The following is an 8,776-nucleotide window of genomic DNA, read 5'->3' as shown; positions in this document are numbered from 1 at the left end:
TTGTCTTTCCTTGTCTGACTTACTTCACTTAGTATAATAATCTCTAGATCCATCCATGTTGCTGCAAATGGGGGACTTAATTTCAACTGCAGTATCCAAGAGGGCTTCTGAAGGTTTTGAATAAAGGAGTGTTGTGGTCAGAGCTTGCATGAGGAAAATGAATCAGGCTACAGTGTGCATGAAAGACTGGAATTATGGTGATGCTAGAAAGCTGTTAACAATGGTCCAGGCAAAAAATAACAAAGACAGGAAATTAGTCTATGATGAAAAAGTAGCATTTCAATGAGGAGTTGTTGTTCAATGACTATAGAGCTTCACTTTTGATTTTTTTTTTTTTGGCTGTGTTGGGTCTTCGTTGCTGCGCAAGGGCTTTCTCTAGTTGTGGCGAGCGGGGGCTACTCTTCATTGCGGCACATGGGCTTCTCATTGCAGTGGCTTCTCTCGTTGAGGAGCACGGGCTCTAGGCGTACGGGCCCAGTAGTTGTGGCGCACGGCTCAGTTGCTCCGTGCCATGTGGGACCTTCCCGGGCCAGGGCTCAAACCCGTGTCCCACTGCACCATCAGGGAAGTCCCTAGAGGTTCACTTTTGTAAGATAAAAAAGTTCTAGAACTCTGTTGCACCACAATGTGATAACACTACTGAACTACACACTTAACAATGGTTAAGATGGGAATTCCCTGGCGGTCCAGTGGTTAAGACTTGGCACTTTCATTGCCGTAGGCCCAGGTTTGATCCCCGGTCGGGGAACTAAGATCCTGCAAGCTGCGCAGTGCAGCCAAAAAAAAAAAAAAAAAGGTTAAGATGGTCAATCCTTTATGTGTTTTTTTACAATTTTCAAGTTAGCATTTCAAAGTAGAGAGGAAATGAGGAACTATTCAATAAATGCTTTGGGACAACTGGATACACTAGCTCATACTTGACACCAAAATTATTTCCAGATGGACCAAAGATTTAAAAATAAAAAATGAGGGACTTCCCTGGTGGTCCAGTGGCTAAGACTCCACGCTCCCAATGCAGGGGGCCCGGACTCGATCCCTGGTCAGGGAACTAGATCCCACATGCCGCAGTTAAGAGTTTACATGCCAGCCACTAAACACCTTGCATGCCACAACTAAAGATTCCGGTTGCTGCAACTAAAAGATCCTGCATGCCGCAACTAAAAAAATGATCTTGCATGCCACAAGGAAGACACCACACACGGCAATGAAGATCCTGCGTGCTGCAACTAAGCCCCGGCATGGCCAAATAAATAAATAAATATTTTTTTTAAAAAATGAAACTATAAAAGTACTAGAAGAAAATATGAGGGGATTTAAAAAGAAAATCTTGATATGAGAAGACCTTTCCAAGAATGACACAAAACCCTACATCGAAAAAAAAAAGTTTATGGCAAAAAAAAAAAAAAAAGAAGCAAAAAAAAGTTAAAATCAAAAGATAAGCGATAGGCTTGAGTAAATATCTACAACTCATAATGAATATGAAAACAACTCTTACAAATCAAGACATCAAAGACCTTCAACCCAATATAAAAATTAGCAAATAATATCAAAATGAAATACAGAAAAAGAAATTAAAATGACTTTAAAACTTACCAAAAGATGCTCAAATTCACTCATACTAAAAGAAATGTATTTTAAAACTACACTAGGGCACTTCTGGTTCCAGAGCAAGATGATGTAGACTCACTTTTCTCTGTTCCTCTTCTTCAAATAGAACTGTACATGCTAGAAATTATTCAACAGACAATGACAAAAAGGCTCTGAAAGCAGGAAAGCAGGCTAGGAACTTCAGGACTTGAGGAATGACAACATGGTGCGTTTCCTCAGTTGTTTTTTCAATCTTCCACATACTGGGTGCCAAAGAGGCCTGCAATGGCAAACCACCAACAGCAACCCCCGCCCCTACAAACACACACACACACACAGGAATTGGGAAAGGAGAAGCCCAACAGAGACCTAGTTGGGGGACCTAAGCTCTGTTCCACAACCAGAGCTCCAGGCGGTGGTCTGATCTGCTTGCAGCAGCAAAGCTTTGGACTGTCTCAGTCCCCACTCCAGAACTGGGAAACCAGCAGGAAGTCTGATTTGCCTTCAGTGGTAGCAGGAGCCCTGTATCTTCCTACCCTCCACTGAATCAGTGGCATAAGGAGACGCAGGTACAGTGGCTTCAGCAACTTCCTCTTCCCTCAGAAGATCACCCAGCAAAAACAAGCAGCTCAGGGAAGTGCCTTCTACCACTGCAGACAGCACCAGCAAGGATGGAGCAGGAGCCCCATAGACAACAGAAGAATGAAGCAGACAAAAATAGCATTGCAAGGGCTTGGAAAACTAAACTGTCACTTGAACTACAACCCACAGAAGTAGACTAAAACATACATACTAAACCTAAACAGGGTAACTGCCTACTAAAATAGAAGATTGAAATGGGATCAAGAGTCTCCTAACATAACCAAAATGTTCAGGATACAATAGAAAATCACTCATCATAGCAAAAGCCAGGAAAACCACAATTTGAATGAGAAAAGACAATCAACTGACACCAGTACCAAGATGAATCAGATGTTGGCATTACCTGACAAGGGTTTTAAAGCAGCCATCATAAAAACTCCCTGGATAGACTCAATAATGGAGTGGAAATAACATGATAGAATCAGTGACCTTGAAGACAGATCAATAGAACTTTGTCAATCTGAACCCACTAAAACAGCAGTAAGCTATGATAAGTTATGTGTGTTTATGATACTACCTAGAGCAAGTACTAAGAAAACTATACAAATAGAACTCTAAAATATGTTCAAGTAACTCACAGGAATGCAAGCAAAAATAAACAAAAGATATTGTAAGTCAACTACACTTCAATTTAATAAATAAATTACTTGAATAAACAAAAGAATGAGACACTTAAAACAAAACGTCTGACTTAAGCCCTGACATACCAATAATCACTTAAATGTAAGTAGACTAAATATACCAATTAAGAGGAAGAGAAAATTAGAGTGGAAAACCACACAACCCCACAACCCAACTATATGCTGTCTAGAAGAAACATAGCAACATATGTAGGTTGAAAGTTAAAGGAGGAAAAACAAGATATATCATGCAAACATTAATTTTTTTTTGGCTGCATGGCTTGTGGGATCTTAGTTCCCCACCCAGGGATTGAACCAGGGCCCTCGGCAGTGAGAACATGAAGTCCTAACCACTGGACTGCCAGGGAATTCCCAACATTAATTTTTTAAAAAGCAGAAGTGTCTATATTAATATCATATAGACTTCAGGGCAAAGAAAATTACTAGGGACAAAAAGAGACACTACATTATGTTAAATGGATCAATCCACCAAGAAGACATAGCAATCCTAAATGTGTATGCACTGACAACAAAGCTTCAAAATACATGAAGCAAAAACTGAGAGCTCTGCAATGCAAGAGACAGATCTGCAACTAGAGTTGCAGAGTTTAACACTCTCTCAGCAACTGATAGAACAACTAGGCAAATTCAGCAAAGATATAGAAGAACTTGACAACACCATCGACCAAGAGAATCTAATTGACATTTATAGAACACCACCCAACAGCAGAAGAATACATATTCTTTTCAAGTACTCATAGAACATTGACCAAGATAGGCCATATCCTGGGTCATAAAACAAATCTTAATAAATGTGAAAGAACCAAAATCATACAGAGTATGTTCTCCAGCTATAATGGAATCAATCTAGAAATCAATAACAAAGATAACAGAAAATCTCCAAACACATGGAAACTAAACAACATACTTCTAAATAATCTATGGGTCAAAAAGGAAGTCTCAAAGGAAAATTTTAAAAGACATATTGAGCTGAATGAAAATGAGAATATGACATATCAAAATTTGTGGAGGGACTTCCCTGGTGGTGCAGCGGTTAAGAATCCACCTGCCAATGCCGGGGACACGGGTTCGAGCCCTGGTCCGGGAAGATCCCACATGCCGTGGAGCAACTGAGCCTGTGCGCTGCAACTACTGAGCCTGCGTGCCACAACTACTGAAGCCCGTGCACCTAGAGCCCGTGCTCCACAACAAGAGAAGCCACCACAATGAGAAGCCCACGTACCACAACAAAGAGAAGCCCCCGCTTGTCGCAACTAGAGAAAGCCTGTGTGCAGCAATGAAGACCCAACACAGCCAAAAATAAATAAATAAATTTATATAAAAAAATAAAAATTTGTGGAGTGTAGCTAAAGCCAAGAGGGAAATTTATAACACTAAATGCTTGCATTAGAAAAAGAGGGAAGGTTTCAAACCAATAGTCTAAATTCTTACCTCAAGAGCCAAGAAAAAGTAGAGCAAAATAAACCCAAACCAAGCAAAAGAAGGAAATAATAAAGATAAGAGAAGAAATCAATGAAATTGAAAATGGAAAAACAATGGAGAAAATCAATGAAACAAAAAGCTAGTTCTTCAGAAAAAAAAATCAATAAAATTGACAAACCTCTAGCAAGACTGACACAAATAAAAAGAGAGAAAACATAAATTACCAATATCAGGAATGAAACAGGGGCTATCACTACTGATTCTGAAGCTATTAAAGGGATAATAAGGGAATACTATGAACAAATTCATGCTCATGAATTCAATGTAGAAGAAAAGGACTAATTCCTCAAAACCCAAAGCTACCAAAACTTGACCAAGATTAAATAGAAAATCTTAATAGTCCTATAACCACTAAAGAGATTGCATTTGATTAATTAAAGAGCTCCTGGAAAAGAAATCTCTAGACCCAGATTTTTTTCACTGGACAACTTTTTGAAATATTCAAAGAAGAATTAACACCAATTTTACACAATGTCTTCCAAAAAATAAGAGGAGGAAATGCCTCCCAAGTACTACCATGATCCCAAAACCAGACAAGGACAACACACACAAGAAGAAAACTGCAGACCAATATCTCTCCTGAACTTAGATGCAAAATTTCTAAACAAAAATTTAACAAATCCAATCCAATAATATATAAAAAATATAATACACCATTAACAAGTGAGACTTATTCCAGGTAAGCAAGGTTGGTTCATCATTCAAAACTCAATCAATGTAATTTACCATATCAGCAGACTAAAGAAGAAAAAACATATGACCATATCAGTTAATGCAGAAAAAGCATTTGACAAAATCCAACACCAAATCATGATTTAAAAAGAGAAGGGGGCTTCCCTGGTGGCGCAGTGGTTGAGAGTCTGCCTGCCAATGCAGGGGACACGGGTTCGAGCCCTGGTTTGGGAGGATCCCACGTGCCGCAGAGCGGCTGGGCCCGTGAGCCACAATTACTGAGCCTGTGCGTCTGGAGCCTGTGCTCCGCAAGGAGAGGCCGCGATAGTGAGAGGACCGCGCACCGCGATGAAGAGTGGTCCCCGCTTGCCGCTTGCCACAACTAGAGAAAGCCCTCGCACAGAAACGAAGACCCAACACAGCCATAAATAAATAAATAAATAAATACTTTAAAAAAAAAGTAAAAGTCTATTAATAAAAAAAAAAAAGAGAGAAGGGCTTCCCTGGTGGCGCAGTGGTTGAGAATCTGCCTGCTTATGCAGGGGACACGGGTTCGAGCCCTGGTCTGGGAAGATCCCACATGCCGCGGAGCAACTAGGCCCGTGAGCCACAACTACTGAGCCTGCGCGACTGGAGCCTGTGCTCCGCAACAAGGGAGGCCACGATAGTAAGAGGCCCGCGCACCGCGATGAAGAGTGGCCCCCGCTTGCCACAACTAGAGAAAGCCCTCCCACAGAAATGAAGACCCAACACAACCATAAATAAATAAATAAATAAATAAATAAATAGAATACCATGGCCAAAAATTAGTAAAAATAAAAAAAAAAACAAAAAGAGAAAATTACCTCTCAGTACACTAGGAATAGAGTGGAATTTTCTCAACCTCATAAAGAGCATCTCAAAAAAAAAACACAAACAAAAACCCTACAGCTAGCATTATACTTAATGGAGAAAAACTAAATGCTTTCTCTCTAAGATCAGGAACAAGACAAAGATATACATTCATCGTTCTTATTCAACATAACACTGGAAGTAAGGCAAGTGCAGTTAAGCAAGAAAAAGAAATAAAAAGTATACAGATAGAAAGAAGAAAAGAAAGAAAAGAGAAAGGAAGAAAGAAAGAAAGAAAAAATTCCCCTATTTGCAAATGGCATGATTGGCTATGTAGAAAATCCCAAGCAATCTACAAAAACACTCCTAGAAAGAATAAGTGAGTTCAGCAAGCTCAAAAGATACAATATCAACACAAAAAAAAGGCAATTGCATTTTTATATACTAGTGATGAACACATGGAAACTGAAATTTAGGGCGTGACAGTACCATTTACAATTACTAAATATATATCTACTATGTATGAAACCTGGTCAGGATCTGTATGCTGAAAATTACAATATATTGGTGAAAGAAATCAAAGAAGACTTAAATAGGTTTACAAATTTCATGCAATTTCTATCAAAATCTCAGCAAGTTTTTTTTTTGTAGACGTAATCATACTTATTCCAAAATTTATAAAGGCAAAGGAACTAGAGTGGCTAAAACAATTTTGTTAAAGAAGAATAAAGTGGGGAATTCCCTGGCAGTCCAGTGGTTGGGACTCCACCCTTTCACTGCCGAGGGCCCGGGTTCTATCCCTGGTTGGGGAGCTAGGATCCCACAAGCCGTGCGGTGTGGCCAAAAGAATAATAGCAATAATAATAATAATTAAAGAAGAATAAAGTGGGAAGAATCACTTTAATCAATGTTAAGGCTTACTATATAGCTACAGTAATTAAGACAGTGTGATGCTGGTGGAAAGAGAGACACATAGAAAGATCAATAGAACAGAATAGAGAACCCAGAAATAGACTCACACAAATATAACCAAATGATTTTTGACAAAGGTGCAAAAGCAGTTGAAAGGAGGAGGGATAGCCTTTTCAAAGAATGCTGCTGGAGCAATTGGATATCATATACAAAAATTAACTCAAGTTGGTAACTGATTAGATTGAAAAACAAACTGCACAATTTTAGGAAAAAAAAAATAGAAGATAATCCTCAAAACCTAAGGTTAGGTGAAGAATTCTTACTTGACACCAAAAGCACAATCCATGAAAGGAAAAACTGATAATTTCAACCTTGCCCAAAGTAAAAACTTTTGCTCTGTGAAACCTATGTGAAGAGGATGAAAAGACAAGCTATAGACTGGGAGAAAATACCTCTAAACCACTTTTGACAAATGACTAGCATCTAGACTACATAAAGCACTCTTAAAATTAGCATATGTAAAGAATCCCCCAAATTTGACAATAAAAAAACAAACAATCCAATTAGAAAATGGGCAAAAGACTTGCACAGATATTTCACTGAAGAGGATATACAGATGGCAAATAAGCACACGAAAAGGTGTTCAGTATCAGCCATTAAGGAAATGTAAATTAAAACTACAGAAATATAGATCAATGGAACAGCATAGAAAGCCCAGAGATAAATCCACGCACATATGGTCACCTTATGTTTTTTTTTTTTTTACATTTTTTAAAGATTTATTTATTGATTGATTGATTGATTACTATGTTGGGTCTTCGTTTCTGTGCTAGGGCTTTCTCTAGTTGCAGCAAGCGGGGGCCACTCTTCATCGCGGTGCACGGGCCTCTCACTATCGCGGCCTCTCTTGTTGCGGAGCACAGGCTCCAGACGCGCAGGCTCAGTAGTTGTGGCTCACAGGCCTGGTTGCTCCGCGGCATGTGAGATCTTCCCAGACCAGGGCTCGAACCCGTGTCCCCTGCATTGGCAGGCAGATTCTCAACCACTGCGCCACCAGGGAAGCCCTGGTCACTTTATCTTTGACAAAGGAGGCAAGAATATACAATGGAGAAAAGACAGCCTCTTCAATAAGTGGTGCTGGGAAAACTGGACAGCTACATGTAAAAGAATGAAATTAGAACACTTCCAAACACCATACACAAAAATAAACTCAAAATGGATTAAAGACCTAAATGTAAGGCCAGAAAGTATAAAACTCTTAGAGGAAAACACAGGCAGAACACTCTATGACATAAATCACAACAAGATCCTTTTTGACCCACCTCCTAGAATAAGGGAAATAAAAACAAAAATAAACAAATGGGACCTAATGAAACATAAAAGCTTTTGCACAGCAAAGGAAACCATAAACAAGACGAAAAGACGACCCTCAGAATGGGAGAAGATATTTGCAAATGAATCAACGGACAAAGGATTAATCTCCAAAATATACAAGCAGCTCATGTAGCTCAATATCAAAAAACCAAACAACCCAATCCAAAAATGGGCAGAAGACCTAAACAGACATTTCTCCAAAGAAGATATACAGATTGCCAACAAACACAACAAAACAAAAACAAACAAAACAAACAAGGATGCTCAACATCACTAATCATTAGAGAAATACAAATCAAAACTACAATGAGGTATCACCTTACACTGGTCAGAATGGTCATCATCAAAAAATCTACAAACAATAAATGCTGGAGAGGGTGTGGAGAAAAGGGAACCCTCTTGCACTGCTGGTCTGAATGTAAATTGATACAGCCACTATGGAGAACAGTATGGAGGTTCCTTAAAAAACTAAAAATAGAACTACCATATGACCCAGCAATCCCACTACTGGGCATATACCCTGAAAAAACTGTAATTCAAAAAGAGACATGTACCACAATACTCATTGCAACACTATTTACAATAGCCAAGACATGGAAGCAACCTAAGTGTCCATTGACAGATGAATGGATAAA

The sequence above is a fragment of the Balaenoptera borealis genome (assembly GCF_965194805.1).
Source record: "Balaenoptera borealis genome assembly, chromosome: X".
In the NCBI taxonomy this organism is placed as follows: domain Eukaryota; kingdom Metazoa; phylum Chordata; class Mammalia; order Artiodactyla; family Balaenopteridae; genus Balaenoptera; species Balaenoptera borealis.
This window is presented reverse-complemented; position numbering follows the sequence as displayed.